Source organism: Protopterus annectens, chromosome 5.part0, assembly GCF_019279795.1.
Source record: "Protopterus annectens isolate FY-2018-M chromosome 5.part0, PAN1.0, whole genome shotgun sequence".
NCBI lineage: Eukaryota > Metazoa > Chordata > Ceratodontiformes > Protopteridae > Protopterus > Protopterus annectens.
The window spans coordinates 939,786,894-939,806,056 of NC_056735.1; positions in this window are offsets into that span (position 1 = coordinate 939,786,894).

Genomic DNA, 19,163 nt, shown 5'->3' on the forward strand with positions numbered 1-19,163 from the left:
AATCTTATTAATATTCTAACTTCTCGTGATCCCTATTGCATATTTTGCAGATTACTTGTATTATCCTCTAATTCTATCACCTTTTTCAGCAAATAAGATTCAGTCTTTGATATGAAAAGTACAGCTCATGTCATAATATCAATGACACAATCATTGTATCCATTTAAAAGGAAACAAATACACTGAGGAACCCCTAAAATCAAACTATTACTAAGACACTAAAACTTTCAGTAACAGAAGATGAAGCAATGATAGCACATCAAACAAAGCGTACTGCCCCTGGGACATCAGGCTGCATTTTCTCTACTCTACAGCCTCTGTAAAAAAATGGTTTTCTTCTTCCAGATTTTAACATGGTCCATCAGATCCATAATCCAAAATAATGATGGAAAGGACAGGAGTCTTGATTTAGCTTTCTCTATATCCCAACACTAGGCTAAAGAGGAGGTCAGCTCTCATGACATAAAGGAATTACTTCTGAAGTGATGTAGCTGTGCTTACCTGCATTTCTTTATGGGGAAGGGGCAGGATGAATGCCTGGGTCCTGGAAGGCATGGACTTGGACGCATAGTTTCTAGGTGGGGCAGGGTAGACTCAAGGAATTACTTCATCTGTGGAAGTGAGTGACACCCTTGCTGACCTGCATTTTGGACACTGAATCCAAGGAGAGTATATGACATACTTTGAGGCTAGGGTCCCAAAAGTAGAAAAAAATCAAACCATCCTGATGGCTGCCTTAATGATGGCTTCTCCTGGTTGACCCTTGCTTAGTGCTCTCTGGTGCTAAAGGAATGAATATACAATTGGTTTGGTGGTGGCTAGTGATCTGCAAGCAGGAGAGACAAAATAGTAAAAAAAAAAAAAACGTTGAGACAAAGAGGAAAAGAGCAGTAGTCCTGGTACAGTACTGCATGGAGGTTAGTCCTTCAGGTTCAAACCAAAATTTAATTTTTATGTTTTCTAAACCATGCTACTGAGTACAAGCAGAGATTTTTCTTCCAGCATGAGGTAATGCACCTTTTGGTAGGAAACAATCAGTAGGAAAATACATACATTCTGCTATAAATAGCTTCGGCATTACTAAAAAGAACAGTTATAAAGGGTTTCACAAGTCTGATGAAATATATAACTCTTGATATTTGTACATCTCAGGTTCATTTTTATTATAGGATTTCATCTTCTTTTTGTGTCTCCCAGCAGTGCTATGTGTGAAAGAAATGGAGTTTCAAGTAGCTATTAATAAATGTATTTATTTAATTTGATGATCAGATATTCATTGAACCTATAGCCACGATACACCACTGATCTGAAAGAGAGAGAGAGAGATGCAGGCAGGCAAATGCATATATAGGTACGTAGCTAGATAGATATAGATAGCTATGTAGATATATAGAGACACACACACACACACACACACACACACACACACACACACACACACACACACACACACACACACACACACACACACACATGCTTGTTTAAATGTAGAGTAGCAGCAGTAGTAGCAATATTTTATAGTTGCAGAATTAATCAAAACATCCAAATTAGCTCACACATGATTCAATTAGAAATGTTTACCAGTGAAGGAAATGTGTCTGTTAAGTTAGCTTCATGGACACAGAAGATTAAAGCTCTGACTATGACACAAGTATCCCAGGTTCAAACAATGGCCTGAGAGCTGGAAGAGCTGATGGTAGGAGAGAAAGAAATGACCTGGAAGTGCCTGCTCATTCTGTCTCAGGGGAAGGGGTCACTCATGCCTTGAGTACACAGTCCACATTATACTCCCAGTTGATATTACATAACATGTGCAGGAATGTTTTACAAAAGGAACAAGGGCTTTCTTACAATTATATCACTCAGAAGAAGGCAGCACTCCTCACTATAGGTTATTATATAACCTATATGAGTGTCTATTACATGCAAATGGAAATGTCAGCTCTAAGTAGAAAACCCTGATCCTCCATGAGGACAATGACTCCACTCCTCGTGTGTAACTCTCACATCAGGGGGCACAAATGTGCCAAAAGGTTCTTTCTTCTGGTGGAAAATGAATCATCTGTGCATCTTGGGGGGGGGGGGGTATGAGCTCAATGGTCAGTTAGGCTGTTGAGCCAAACAATTGGGAAAAGGAGCACCGGTTCCCTTTAGGTCCAGTTTTTATTAATGCATTTGTAGCTCCTTTTCCATATCTCAGTAGCACTACATATGAATATGTGAAAAAGTATCTAACAGATGTTTGCATGTGTTATGTTATTTTCATGTGTTGACTGAGTAGATTAAACTAACTAAATATATGACCTTTAATTAGGGGAGAGCTAAGGTGGTATTTATACTGATCCTGGACATTTCACTAGAACTTCTGGGGGAACTCCCCCACTCTTCTTTTGATAAGTGCCATAGTATCATTAGCACACATATGAACTGTGACCAACTTGTGCAAGTGTAACCATTGTTTAATGTTTCATGTGAAGGGCAGTGACTTGGGAGTATAGCCTCCCCCTCCCCCACCGTACTGCACTACAGTATCAGAATTTGGATATGAATCCAGGAGCATGGTGTACATTCACTCCCTGCAACTTTCTGATACTTCTGACACCAAAAGCAAGTATACTAACTTTTGAAACATTTTTGGCATTAAGGAAAGTAAAAGCATCTGACTGTCATAATGTTTATCTGTCATTTGAGATCAGTGCTGTGGCATGTGGTTTATATTTTAATTACATTATAAGTGAAGAGTTATATGTCAAACCAGATTAGATGGGAGCTATTTTCATAACTTATGGTGCCTCTTGCCCATATTAATTTTGACAGAGTAAGGCAGAATTTCTTGATGAAGGGCTGTTAGAGGAAGCTGTCACAAGAGTTTCATCATAATGCTATAGATGAAAATGAGATCACATGACAGCTTTAGAAGAAGAATAAGATCAATGGACTTTCTGAGGATATGTAATTCTATCTGAATGTAACCCCTCCAGAAAGCTAAAACTGAAGGTAATCCCCCTAAAGTGTCAGCTCCTGTGATGTGTTTCTATAGTGTGAAATCACAGTAGTGCCAGGTAGTAAGAGACATGTTTCACCCTTAAATTGTGTTTTCCCTGAGTTCTGTGTGACTATAGAGTTACATTATACAATTAAGGTGAATGTGTGGGAGGAGGTAAAGTCCATCCCCTTTGGAAAAATGTTTTAATGATTTTCCCTGGATGTGTAGCATTTGTACATTTGGGTACAGCTGGTGAAAAGGCTTTAGGTGGTACATCTGTGTGAAATCTTGGTGAAAAAGCTTCCTGTGGGTACATTTGGTGAAAAATCTTTAGGTGGTACACCTGTGGGAATTCTGACTTTGAGTACTCATAATTGTGGTGATACTCTGAGGTGGATGCTAACCATATTCCAATCAGAAAGCAGTACATAAAAGAACATTTTGTGGCAAAAGATTATCTTTGTTCAAAGACAAAAGACAAAATGTTTAAAAGCCATAGAAAATTCTGGGCCAAAACCATTTGCTTGTCAGGCAGAAACTGTAATGTGGATTATTATCAGGAAACCTGATAGAGACTGACCCCTCTTCTGTTGTGTTTAAGATTCCAAGGGAAGTTTGGAGTGACCCCCACCCCTGATGCCTGACCTGTTAACTTAATTTGTATAATTTACAGCCAAATGCCATTTGCTTATTAAATTGGTAACACTAACTAGTGGATAGGAATGGCTATGGTCACTTAAAGTTTTTTAGTTGCCATTTTGTTCGGTTACTAACTTTTCTCAGGAATAATTTACACAGTGACGTACTACTGCTTTGCTGTTTGCCCTGCTGCCAATAATAATTTGGGGGTCTTTGCATAGGACTGTCACTCATCACCTCCTCTCCATCTCCACAGGGAAGGGGACCATTTCAAAGTATGAATGGTCTTCCCTACTACTGCCTGACCTCTAGCAATCTGATTGTATTTCCATGCTTAGGACAGTGCATGGCATGAAAACATTCAGTTGGTGTTCTTCATATTCTGGTCTAAATATGATGAATAAGGTTATCTGCCAGTCACTTACATAATACTCTGTCTTTGACTAGTTATTAAGCCATATTTCACATATTTTCTGTGTTTAGATAGTTGTCTGCTTGGAGGCTTCATGGACCTTCTTTCAGTTAACCATTTACACATTTCTTGGAAAAAGGAATTCAACCATTGATATGTTAGTAGCAGTTCAATCCATTATTCTGTTGCAATACATGCATTACTGCATTTTCACTCAGGAGAAGAATGTGGTAGTGTTAGCCATATCTTAATTAAACATAAATTTTCCTGCAATTTCTGTAGTATATTTTAAGCTGTATTGAATAACAGTGAAGCGAAACAATGGAATGCAATTCTCTCTGCAGACAGCCCAATAAGTCATTATTTTAACTTAAGAAACAGTCAAGTTTCATATAGGCAATTGATGTCAGTAATAAGTGTAGTTATATGGTTTGGCTACATTTTCACATTTAAAGTTTCGGAAATTTCTGAATTAGAGATTTAAGTGTACATTTTTGGACAGGTATTATCTTTCTTTCAAAATCTGAGTTTAAGTTATACTGAAAACACATGGGCATTCCATTAATCCCTGCAGGTTTTTTGAGGTGTGGGAGTAACATTCAAGTTGTCTACTGTTTCAAGCAATTGGCACATCATAGGATGTTAAAGCTTTTGGCAGATGTAAGATTGACTAATTGTCTGACAGAAGTCCATATTGGTTATTTGCTACTGAAATCCCTCTGGCATCTGCCAAAGAAAGTGTTTGGCAGGTTCTGTAGGAAATTAAAGGGAAATGTGTTTTTAATGAGTTTCTTTAAAGCTCTTTAATGTTAGAGAAAGTCTGTGAATAGTTATAGTGGCAATGTGTTGTACACTACAGAGCACCAAGAAGCAGAAATACACCCATACAAAGTCTGTGACTTTATAGAACTGCAAAAATAAAGTAGATAAAGGAATGGCAGTTCTACTTATGGCAGGCAGCCACCGCCATTGAATGTTGTTTCCTTACTATCATTTGTATGATATGCTGTAATGTTTCTTTGATTTTCTAGATAAAAAGAATTGATACCTGCAGGCAACATGAAAATTTAGATGAAAAAAAAATCAGTAAGATGCTTATGCAAGCTATCAGTAAATACATCAGTTTATGAATACGAAAACTATTGGCTTTAAATCAACTGATATTAGCATGAAAAATTTGTGAACATTGTAGGCTTAGATTTGCTACTTTGAGATGAATGAAGAGGGGAGAAAGTAAACAACTTCTAACAGTAGACGTCAGATGTGACTGTTGGTCCATCCATTTTCTGATAACTCGCTTTATCCTTTTTCAGGGTCATGGGGAAGCTGTTATTGAAACTTGCTCTGTAGAATGTACATTCTCAACCTACACAGGCATTTAATTATGGGCAGTTTGTGGAATGGCACTTCACCGGCTACATATCATTGGGAGGTTGAAGGAAACTAGAGCATCCAGAAACAAAAAAAAAAAAGAAAAAAAGAAAGGAGACAGCATGCAGACTAGGTGAAGAAGGCTGGGTCTGCAGACTATGAAAAAATGGCACCACAGATGAGAGCCAACTAACTTTTCAAAAAATTCAACAACAGATTTAATGCGGCTTGATGCCATTGCTGCAGAACGCAGTAATATTTTATTGTAAACATCAAGCTTAGCAATATTCATTGGCATGAGGTTAAATGAATTTGTAGTAATATGACAGAACTTACAGTTAGCAAGTTAGGGGTCATTCATCCTCCTGTACCACCTTGCTCATGTGTGCTAATCCTAAACTAAAACCTGCCAATTCACCTAACCCCAACCCTACACATTAATTTCCCAATACTCCCTTTCCTAATACTACCACTTACATACACAGTTCACATGAACATACAATACTAAAGCTATTACCAGACTTTTAATCTTAACCCAGAAACATTTGCACACACACTCATATGCCATTGCAAACACAGAACACAAAGTCTTTCACCTCCCCTTGCACTAAATCTAACCCTAATCTCCAAAAAAACTTGCACATACATTCCTACAACAAGTAAAAGATTTCAGAATTTTACAAAGCGTTAGCATTAAAACAAAGCCCCAATTACCCTTGCACAAGTAAAGTTTTCACTCAGTATGGAGTACATCTTCCTCACGTCAGTACTTCTGAAACTTGAACAAAGTTATTAAAAGGTTAATTTATGAACATTTTTATTATCTTAAATATGTTATCCAAATAGTACTGCATTATGTTTAATTGCAATCAAATTAATTGTGTCGTGTATTATATGTATGTTTTTGAATGCATAATTGATTAATTGATGTAAACTGTCACTCTTTGCAGTGTTTGAATCAAATGTATATATATTGTATCAATTGATTAATTTACTGAATGTTGGCATATCATAAGAGACAAAGAAACAGGTATTTTAATTGTTTGGTAATTTTTTTAAGTAAAAGCAGCAGCATTCATTATTATCAGTACACAACATAGTCTGTGTTGTTTTGTTTAGGTTTCTAGGATTTGTTGGCAGATGTAGTGGGAGACAGGTGTACAGAAATCATAATATAGACAAGGATCAGTGTGATTGATAAGTATGTGCAGAATGTAATCTTTCATGTGGATATAAGCTGTTAAAGAGCTTAAGTGAATTTCATTGAGCAAAGGTAGATGTTTATGAGAAGGCATTAATATTGTCAGTATGCAGATGTGAGAGTAAGGACATATACATTTATGAATACTGATCACTGAAAGTGTTTTGTACTTTAAGAATACTTACATAAGTAGGTTTTGATCAGTCACCAGTGTAGCCGCTTTAAGGAAGTAATTGTCAATTAGTTTTGTTTCCAGAATTGACCCACCTGAGAAACATAAGTCATACATGAGTGAGTAAAATTGTTTCTGTGTGTTACAATAGCAGTAATTGATATGTTGAATAGGCATTTCAGCATGTCAGTCAGATAGTGCTTATGATATGAAATGGTAATTGTAAAAGTGTTAACTGAAAGTTTAAAAAGTGTGGTTGGCAAAGATTGTATAACAGAAATGTTGCTGTGCTGTTAGGTAGAATGGTCAGAACTGGAATGTAAAGTAAGTTTGATGTTAAGGTAGTAATGACTGAATAAGTATGAAGTACATAGAGTGCACAGTAGATAAAAAGGTAAAAGGGAAAAGAAAATTGCAAAGATGTTTAATTCAGTATAAGTTTAAGAGCGCGTTCATATTTTATATAAAGAAAGATATAGCAATCTTACCCCCTCTACAAAATACTTGAAAAATATATTAAAAAACAAATTCTAAACTATTTCCTGAAGGAATAACTCATATCCTCACATAACATGGATTCTGTCCTTCTTATAGTGCTAACACTGCACTTCTAACCTTTATAAATACTGTCACTAAAGCAAGAGATAATGGCTATCTATCCTTATTTCTAAAATTTTCTAAAGCCTTCAACTTCAAATGTCCTTATTAGGCCTCCTTCAGCCCACCCTTCTATGGTTCAAAAGCTACCTGTCCAATAGGTATCAGTCAGTAAAATGGCACTCTACCGTGTCTGCATACCTCCCAGTCACCACTGGTGTTACACAAGGCCTAATATAGTACATAGATTACTCCACACTCATGTAAACATCTGACAATGTGGCATACCTCCAAAAAATCACATAGGAAGCTTTAGCAGCAACTGAAACATGGATTTATAACTCACAGCTCATGCTCAAACCTAAAAAAAAAAAAACTACTACTTTTTTCCTCAAATCTAATGACAAAAACAAAATTTAAAGTCATCTTTCTTGACAACGCAACCACTGAAGTCACTTCTCATAGTAAATAATGAAGGATGATAGTGGATGATAATCCTAAATTCAACCTGCATATACAAAATTGAGTAAGAAAAACTTGTAAAAAACTAGGGATGGTTTATAGAGCCAAAACATTCTTACCAACAAAAGAAAAGCTACACTTGCCACTCTCCTCTCCACACTTCTTTATGGCACTCCTATCCTTACTAAACTTCAAGCATCACAAAAATAAAAAAATAAATAAATAAATAAAAAAAAACTTGAACAAAGCTATAACAAAGTTGCTAAATTTGTAGCAAATACCACTTTTAGAACCCACCAATGTATAGCTCTAAAAAGTCTAAATTGGTTAGAACTACCCCATGAACTAACATATTCACAGCTTCTTACCCCCTATAAAATTATCCAGAATTCAACTGATTGTTCAGCACTAAATATCATTCTACACAACTAAAGTTTCCAGTTGGTCATCGCAATTCAGTGACTAACAATTCCCATCTGTACACAAATCTATCAAATATGCTGGGCATTGTCTGTACTTGTACCATGTTGCTAAGGCCTGGAACTCCTTATTTGTATCCATCAGGTCATTACCCTGCTTCCCATCCTTCAAAACCACTCTGAAAGTCTTCCTAGTGAAAATCTAACTCTGTTCTTGCTCAACACCTGGATAAACTATATACCTAAATATGAACAAATATCTCTTCATACCCTACATTTCCTTACTATCCCTTCTTTACTGACTTCCTTACTTTTATCAATTTCTCTCCGTTGGTCTTCTCTCTAAATATACCATACACCTGCTTTGCTCTCACTCTGTGTTGGAATTCCTTTTTGTATTATTGCTAACTTACCTTTCATTTCTCTATAAACTGATAAACATTTCTCTAACTGTTAAATGATTGTTATGCAGCTTGTATCTATTCTTAACCAATGTTTTCTATTATGTATAATTTGGTATAGTTATTAAACTGTAGTTATTGTTTGTATTTTTAAAGAATGCAAAATTTATTGTTCTTAAATTGTTTTGTAATACTTTGGAGCTTTTTACCCCAGGCTGTCAATGAAAATGGGATCCTTACCCAGTCAGACTTTCTCAGTAATGAAATGTCAGTAAATAAATAAATAAATACATACATACAGATGCACATGATGATTTCAGGTTTATGTGTGTAAAATATCTGCTTTAATATGTTCTGAGAAATAGATGACAGCAAATGAAGAAAAATAATACTTTAGTGTGAACATCTGTGTATCCAGTATCAGAATGGAATACATGGGACAGCATACTTACCATGTTAAAATGCAAAACATTGCAGTTGTCACATGATTAGTAAAGATTTAGATGGGCTGAAATGTTGTTGAAGTAAGCTGCAAGTGAAAGAGAAAATCCATCAGTTATGCAATAGTGCAATCAGACAGATGTAACTGGTTCATCCAGTGCCTGGATCCATTCCTCAATATTGCGCTCCTCAACAAAAGAGGATAAAAAAAATTGCGATCTAGTGGGTAGTACTCCTGTAATACAGGAGCAAATCATCCAAGCAAGTCCTATTTCTGCATCCTACCCTTGCCCTTCCTCAGCTGAGGAGCCATTTTTTTTGAAAAAGTCTGAGATCAGGTACCAGGGACTCCTGAAATACAGGAGCCAATCATGTCCTATTTTTGTGCCCTGACCCTCCTTCCTCTGATTTTAATAAAAAATATATTTTAAACTACAGCAAACTACTTACTACATATGTAGGAAGCAGTTGACATGGAGTGCTACAGCACTTAGGTTTTTAGTTAAAAATGTAATTTTTTCTTTTAATCTGTAGCAAACTTTTGTTACAAGCAGTTGCTGCAGCTTATACCATTCATAGGGTGCTACAGTGCTCAAGTTTTAACTTAAAAAATTAGAGAGAAAAACAGCAAATCTCTTGTTTTTTTTTTAAACTGTAGCAAACTGTTTGCAACAAATGTAGCAAGCAGTTGCTACACTTTAGACCACATATGGGGTACTGCAATGCTCACACAAATCCAATACTTACTTTTAAAAGCTTGTATGCACTAAAGAACAAGTGGGATTGAATGGATAGTTATGCCCCTAATACTGTGCACCTGGGGCAATTGCCCCCTTTGCCCCACCCTAAGTATGCTACTGCAATTAAAAAAAAGTTAATAAATATAGCAGCAGAAAATTCACTACTTAATCTGTGGTGTGTTGCTAGTGTATTGAATGACATTGTTGTATTGGTCTGTATTGTTGATTCAGCAAGTGATATACATTAATTAAATAGTCAATGTACTGCAGTAAAAGTAAGCACATTAACCAAGCAGCACAAATAAAATGGAATTATATAGCTTTTTGATACTTGATGTTCTGTTGTGCATGAGAAGGAAGTAGAACTGGGATAGTGTTCAGAATAATTGCAGAGGCGCACAATGCCAACTTCAGAAAGGAATGACAATAGTGCAGTTTCTCAAACAGGGGTATGGTACATTTGGGCAGTATTTATAGTAGTTGAACTAAGCCGTTATGAGAACTTGCACTACTTGTGCCTAAGTTTAACTGAAGAACGATTCATCGACATCAGTTGCACTTAGGTGCACGGCCTTTAAGTAGCTTGAGAAGATCTTAGGCAAATGAAGATATAATAAGATATAAATGAAGATTATGGCAAACATCTGCAACTATCTTATGCTAAATAGGAACCTTATTGCGATTCCTAGTCACTTTTCTATGCACTTTTGTTCCTTGTGTGGGAGGGTTAAAAAAACTGCAACAGCACCTTTTCTATCTACTTTGCAGTTGGTGGAGTCATACAAGTTTGCTGCCAGCTTACAAACTTCCCAGGCTTAATGGCTAAGACTGATGAGATACAGGCGATGTTTGTCACATATACAGATTTCCTATGTGTCAGCAATATGAATGATGCTTTTTGTAATACTATTGGTCAACAAGTGTCACTGACGAGCTATGAGACACAACTACTTGTTATAGTGGAAGGGTTTCAGTGTGGAAATGCAGGTGGTGGTATTTCATTTATGAAAACTGAATGTATATGTTTTTTTTCCTTTGTTTTCTCTTCTGTTTTTTTTTTTACATTCCAGAACAAAGTGTTGCAGTAGCTTTATGTGTAACTGGACTGATTTCTAAGCACTGCCTTCCTGTTATTGATTTTGAAAACTATTATAAAAAATTGCTCATATTTTTCATTTATAATAGTCCTGTCAACCAATAATTGATTCAAAGCCTAAACTCTTTCTGCTTGCTTTTATCTACATTTCCAAGAAGAGGTGTTTCCAGCATGTCCTCAGTGCATCTATAAGGATGTGATTCTACTCATAACTGAATGCTCATGTGTCTTGCTTCCTGCTGTTGTGTCATTCTGTAATGCTTAATCAAGTGTTGTGACATAAGTGACAAACTGACACTTGACATCTATGAAAAGTTTAGTAAATGCAGACAACGAATGACTTTGTATTAGACATACCCTGACTTGTGTTTTTCTTTATTGTCTTCCTATTTCCTGTGTTCTGCTGGCCTCTGCCACAGTATAGATAGATATGCATGTATGTGTTTGTTTTTGAGAAATGTACAGTTCAGAAATGAACAATTATGTAAGTATAATTGCCATGAAATGCAGTAGATCTTAAAGATTAGGTGTTAACTAATAGATGGAAGTAGTAAGCACCCTGATACATATAGACATTAGTAAAAATGGCACTTTACTCCTTTGCAGTGATTCCTGCCTTTTCCAGTTAATTTCTGCTTCTTTATGTTGCTCAAAAATATTTATTTCAGTGGTGAGTGGTCAGTTAGCACTGAATTCAGGTAAGTACAGACAAATATGAAAGAATAGGAGAGCTGAGGAAAACTGGCTTAAGCAGGGGCTAATTTAAGAAGTTATTATGCAAATTAGGGTCATCCACACTGTGCTTTATGAATCACACGACAGGGCAAATGTGTATCTCCCATATAGCAGTGAGTGTAATGGGCTCAACATACATACAGCTTTCTGAACGTAAGACTAAACTTAATGGAACCCGACTTAGGATGATTAAAATATGCCGATCTGCTATGGATGTTTCTGTGTAGGGTCATGCATTGCCCTAGGCATTTGCTCTAAGCTGATTTGTATATCAGTATAATAACACTGTGTGGTGATTGGCCTTGTGCATTTGTGAACAATGGGACTATGAATACCACCTGAAATGTATAGGTAATAAAGTGTTGCAAGGTATCTGATGCAGTTTCAAAGAGAGAAAATGTGTGTTTTATTTTGTATTGATGCACAGCTTTGACATCAGATACTACAGGCTAGATGCTCATCTTCTTGCTCCACATTAGTAATGTGTGCTAACTCCAACCCTTCCCCTTCCCCTAAACCTACCCTGCATCTAAATTAAAAAAAAACTTAAAAAAAAAAACTTTCCATAACAGTACCACTGCACAAGATAGCATGAACACTTACCATGTGCACACACACACACACACACACACACACACACACACACACACACACACACACACACACACACACACACACACACACACTAATTTTAACCCCTAAAGTAACCCATACCCTAATTCTAAACACTCAAGAACATACAGACTCAATCCAGCCCCTTATCTAACCATTACCCTAACCCTAACCTACACGCATTTGCAAATGCACCCCCCCCACACACACACACATACACACACACACACACACACACACACACACACGCACACACACACACATGCACACATTTATTACATATCCCAGTTACCTGTTTCAATGAAACCACATGATAAAACATCCATTCAATAAATGCACATTCGACATTAAAAGCTCCAAAAGGTCGAAACTCAAAAACTTGACAAAAAATAAATAAATAAATAAAACAAGTTCTATAGAGGGGCAAGCACAGCTGCACTCTCATATCTTTTGCTATTTATATATACCAACTCCAAGATTGCACTACAGTGAGGAAAGTGCATAATCCCATTTTCTGTAGTGCAGCAATCTTGGACTGCAAGGTACTATTTTTAAACTGCTAAAACATCCAGTCAATGTTTTGAGTTTTGATCTTATTTGACATTAAAACATTTAATATTGTAATATTCTGTAAGTACCCCATATACGTGTGTGTGTGTAGTGTGTGTGTGTGTGTGTGTGTGTGTGTGTGTGTGTGTATATATTTATATATATTTTTGTTATATTTGTTTACCAGAAAATTTCTGGCTGGGTTACAAAAAAAGAAAAAAAAAACTTTCAGGAGAGTCCTGAAAAGAAAAGCTCCACAGTTAGATAGGAATGTTACATTGTTTTACATAAAAATACAGACATAAGAAGGAAAACACTGGTTATATCATGTTACAATGCATAGCTGGTCATCCCTAGGTATGATACACTATTGGAATACAACCGTACTTAAAAAGGACAGCATTAGTTCTCTTCTAACATAAGTCACATTCAGCAGGCAACAATGTAATCATTGGGATGTATAACAGATAAAAACAAGCAACAATGTAATGTGGATTTAGGACAATGAAATAATTTATGTCCTAAACCATTTAACATTTATTCTCAATGTCATGAATGAACAGTCTCTCATTCTCTGGGGAAATCCTTTCCTAGCCTTATCTGCCATCATTCTTTGCTGCTTTGTGTTTGCAAAATGGGATTAGTCAGACAGTGCTCTATTTCCCATTCTGTCTGAAATCTCCAGCGCCCTGTAGCATAAGAACACCTGACTCTTCCTCAGGACTTTTTTATCTTTCCTAAATCAAATGCATTGGCACAGTGCAAAGCTTCTTTTCCATTAATAAAGAATTTCACCCTCTGTGGAAAGAAAATTTGGAAAAAGGGTGGATATGCTATTCTACATTTTTTCAGTAAATGTTCCTGCATGACTGTACAAAACTGAAAACATTTTCTATGCATTGTCATTGCAAAAGAACATGTTCTTCTATTTTATAGATGTTACCTTCCTTTTATAGCAGAGACAAAATACCAAGTCTTGAAATGTACCAAAATGTTCTGAAGTTGCCTGATTTCTGCCACTGGCCCTCATTCTAAAAACCTGGTGGGGATTTTTGCAGTTATAACACTCTACCTGAGCACCAGTCCAGGCTGCCAACTTGTTGTCCCTCTTTTTCTCTCTCTAGAATAGTAGTTAAAACATATATTTTCTCCCAGCCCTGTCTTCATGCACTTAGCTCAGCTCATATCCAGAATTTTCCAACATCACTTTCAGACTAATAAGGGAACTGTACTGTATTCCTATTATGATGTGTCTGCATGATTGCATGTTCCCTCAAATCCTTATGAATTATACTCTCTCCTGAATGCTTTAATCCATAAACTCCACCAATTTACTATAAGACATTTGAATTTCAAGTGATTTTTTTTCTCCAATGACTCTGTTATAACTCCTCTTCAACATTATTGGGGCCAATGACTTCCAAATTATTGTCATATAATCTGTCACCATCTTATTTCTACCATGTGGTTGATTAGTATTTCCAGATTTTCATACTTTCTAGGCCTCATTCCTCACATGTTTCATAGTCTTAGCCACTTTTAAGATATGTAAGAAGTGAAAGGCTACTAAATCAATATTTTGCTGGTTTCTGCAAACTAAACTATAAACTTATACTTAGCTTATTAAAGCTTATTGCAGGAGTAATCAGAGAAGATGCCTTTGTTCCAGAAGCACCGTATCTACAAACTAATTTTTAAATGTTAATACAACAATATTCCAGTACATCAAACATCCAAATTCCAAAAGAAACTTAAAGTAAAAAATAATCACAATACTCCTGTGAACAAAAAAAGTACAGCACTGTGGAACATATTGACTGTTCTGTGATGCCTGTTTGAGCATGATTGAACACTATATTCATTCAACTGTACAAAATGAATTATCTGCACATTTTTTGAAAGCAATGCATTTTTTATTGAGAAAAAATGCTGCAAATTGCTTTCCTCTGATTTTTTTCTGTTTGCAGTACGTAAAAACTAGTTCAGCTTGAGCTCAGCCTGACTGTCCCATGAGTGCAGTATTCTTTCAACAAGGTGAAATACAACAGCATAAGCTAGTAAAATACAATATCTGCAGATTGTATTATTCAACCACATATTGCATGTTTGCTATAACAATGTGATCTCTTCAGTTAATGAAGATCAGCATGCCATGTGTTGATTTCTCATACTCGCTTTGTTCTCCACACATCTTTAATTGCTAATCCTTCAGTAAGACAAAATGCTGCATTTTGCTTTGCAATGATTGTTTTTCAATGTTGCCAGTTCATCTTGACTGTTAAAGCATGCCTACTTTTAAATGGCTGAATGCTGTATTCAATCAGCCATGTATATTACAGCAGTGCAAGATAGTACAGTAGAACACATGAAGCCTGTGTTAATTCAACACTGGAAATCCATCCATCCACAACTCCTTTTCCCACTTTTATTCATGGAGTCGGGGTGTCACTTTAAGAGTGACATTCAACTTGAACCAAGGTTTACATCTCCTGGTGGCTAGAATCGCTGCAGCAGTTCAACCATGGAAATGTGTTAAAGAGACACTTCATTTTTCATTAAGACCACAGTGCTGTAGTTTGTTTCCCTACATACATTTTGTCCGTGCACTTTTAACAACTGTCTGTAGTTACTCACCATCATACAGTACAAAAGTTTGAGGTTGAATTTTAGTAGAGGTTGTCTTATTTAAATTATTACTTTTATGTTTTCTTTGATAATCATGTCAGCAAGCTGATCTGAGGACCGATTTCAGCATAAAAGGATGCAGAGATGACATGAAACTGAATACAATTAATTGTAGAAATTACTTGCATACTAAAACAAATAGAATATGTAAATACCTTATACATAGCACAGCAATAATGCTATTAACACAATGTCTAACTTTCTGTTTCAGAGATATAATGGTTTAAAATCATTATTTGTCTACATAACAACAAAACTGTATAACAATATGACAGTACATTTTGTTCAACATTCTTCAGTAGTTTTTTAAAACATCCATCACTACTCACTAATGTGCTGAGGTCTAACCTGTATTTGTATTAGTTATAAATTTACAAAGAGAAGAAAAACCTTCACTCAAAGTGGAAATACTCCTTGGAAGAAGGCAGCCTAGAATGCTGGGTTGACCTGTCTATCAGTGTGCAAATGCAGGATATGTTTGTATACTTCTTTTAGGTATTCTAGTAACTTTTTTTCACATTAATAAGTCCAACAATAACAAATCACTTACATTTATATTGACATTGCATGGTTAATATTGAAACAGCATGAGTATTTTACACTTCAAAATAGACTCAAACATATTATTATTCTTGTTCAACTGTTAGCATTATGTGAATAGTGCACTACAGTTAACACTGACATGCTTTCAACGGTAGATAGAGTATGATGTGGGTGGCCTGGCTAATAGTTAAGGTTAAGGTGTGCACAACACACACAAGGTGCAGGGTCAGGGAGGGATAAATTGGCTACAAAAAAATGGCTAAAAGGGCAGTTAGCTTAGTACGAATCTATAAATCAATTAACACTGAAATGTCAGCATATGTAGGAGTCCTTGAACACAGGCATATTAGAGAAATATTCTATGAGTCAAACGCATTGTAGCAACAAGTCCTGTACTTTTATTTTTTATGTGTAGATGGACACTACACTGAGATTGCCGTTGTGTGAGTTTAGTATTGCCCTACCAGGTTTTTGTCTTTCCCTCCAAAGTTTGGAGGCTATGGGGTTAGTATATATAGTGAAATGAGTAGAGGGGCAAAGTCCACCAAATGACTATTGCAGGAGTATTGGTCTTCCCCCGAAATATTACTAAATAAATAAATAATGTGCTTTGCCTGTGGTTTTGATGAGTGATGTTTCTATGCGAATGACTTATCCAGTATCCTTACTGAAATTCTTGCTTGATCTTTTTATACTGGATCCATAAAACATCATCTGTATTTTAAAAAAAGAACATTTCTTACATAAAACTGTACACAGGGATAGCATTGCTTGAATACATGTACATTTATTAATCATCATGCTTTCTATTTTATGTCATTTTGAAGTAAGTAGGATCACTGAATCATGGGATCATAGGAAATACAAAGCAAGTGAGCCATGTGACCATTTATACCTTGCCAGTACCCACCTCCAGATGGAACTCCCTCTCTGAAGGAGGGCCTGACCAGTAAAGCCAGGGGTGAATTTGTGATTTGTCCAGTTTTCATTTGAAGGATTATAATCATACTGCTTCATTTGCAGTGGGAATCTATTCCAGAGGTGGGGGAGGAAGTGAGAGATGAAACTATCTCTCAGCTTTATTCCATTTATCTTCCAGTGAAGATATTGAGCCCTTGTTCTTTTACTTGTGGGACTATTCAATGTGCAGAGATGCAAAATATCCCAGACTACTGGATCCCTAATGACTCAGAAGGTAAGGCATAGATATCCCCTCAGGAGTCTATAAGGTATGAACAATGGGACAGCACTTACAGTCTTTTCTGGCAGCTAAGGGTTTTTAAGCCAGTGATCTTCTTTGTTAAGAGCCTCCAGGGTCTTTTGAGTTGTTTAATATGTGTAGCGAGGTACATCCCAAATTGAGCATTGAATTCAATAATTGGCCTAATCAACACTGGATATACTGGTAAATTTACCTATTTTAATCTGGACGATATTTTGTTCATGCTCAGCTGCTCGCTGTAGAAGGATTTCCTGACTACTGTTCTATGTAATGATGAAAAGAGCAGAAATTATCATGTACCGTGGTCTTTAACAACATTCTAATTTTGGGGTAGGGTACTGTTTATGTCATAAACTGTGTGTGTGGAGGAGTTACCAAGTATAACAACAAATACCGCACTAACACGGTGGAGTACTGAAAAATGTTTCAATAAAATAAAACATTAAAAGTAAGCACTTTCACGATTACAACATTGCTTCATCAGACTGAAAACTGAGTGAAACAGCGCTTAATTTAAAATGAGACTAGCCAATGAATTTCTAAAATCAGTTAAGCCATTTAGAATAAAAGGTATAGTCACAGGAAAAACTGCACACAAGTTCAAGTTGCAGAGCCTACCTAAAAAATAAAATACTGGAAATTACACAAGCAAGAAAATATACAATATTATGTGCATACATATAATACTGTACAGAAAAAAAAAACTAATGTTTGATTGGACGTACTTTCAGAAAAGGTTTGAGGCTAGATACCCCATTTAAACCAGGTGGTTTCTCTGCATTAAACAGTAGAATCCATTTCTGTTCTGCAACTCCTGTATGGTTAACAACATTGCCCCGTCTAGTTCCCACATCCAATACCTGCAGAACTAAGAACTTAAAATTATGTCTTGGGCCATGCTGAATGATGTGCTGTGCTAAAGCATTGGTCTCTCTTTTGTTTCTAATATCCCTGTAATGTTCCAGAAATTCTATCTTTCAAAGACCTATTAGTCATGCCTATATAAAAGACATGACAAACCTGACAGCTACTAAAATAAACAATGTTGGTAGTTTTGCAGTCAGCATAGAAGTCTAACTTGATTTTAAGATTCACATAGGGATATATATAAACTGAACCTGTAAGAATATGCTTACACAAGACCTACAGGCAAAAGTGCCCTTCCTGCTGGATCGAACAGTTCCATTGTGATGCTGTGATCTATAACACAAATGCTTCTTAAGTGACTTGTTATTTTTAAAAGTAAAGTGTGGTGTAATATCTAGGATACCCTTCAGTTCTTCTGCCATATGTAAAATATTCCACTTTTTTTTTTTATAATGTTGCAGTAATTATTAATGTCACTGGAATAGGGTAACATTACCCTCAAAGTATCAGTCATAGCAGATAATGCCTGTGGACTATGGGGTGCCTCTGAATTATTATAATAGGCCTTACATCTCCTTTCCCTTTCTTGCAAAGCATTGGTGATAAAGGCATCATTTTCTTTCCCCTTATAACCTCTGTGTAAGAAATCATTCTTAAGAGGGTCAAGTGCTATATGTAGTTGAGAGTCATCATTATGTATTTATTTTTATTTTATTTTACATTTGTTGACTGGGCTAGTCTAGCTGGCTATATGTCCATTTTCAGTAGAGGCCCGGGGAGAAAAGCTCCACTAGTTATTACAAGTTTAAACAGAAATAGACAATACAGGTTATAACAGATATTATGATGGCAGCAAACCAAAATAGGTAATAAAATAAAATTTAATATTTTTTTTTTTTTCACATGATGTGAATTACAGTAGTCAGACAATATATATGTGAAAAAAATATACATAAATGTTATGTAAAGGGAAAGTTATCAAGGATGTAGGGAAAAAATTATGGAAAAAGAAA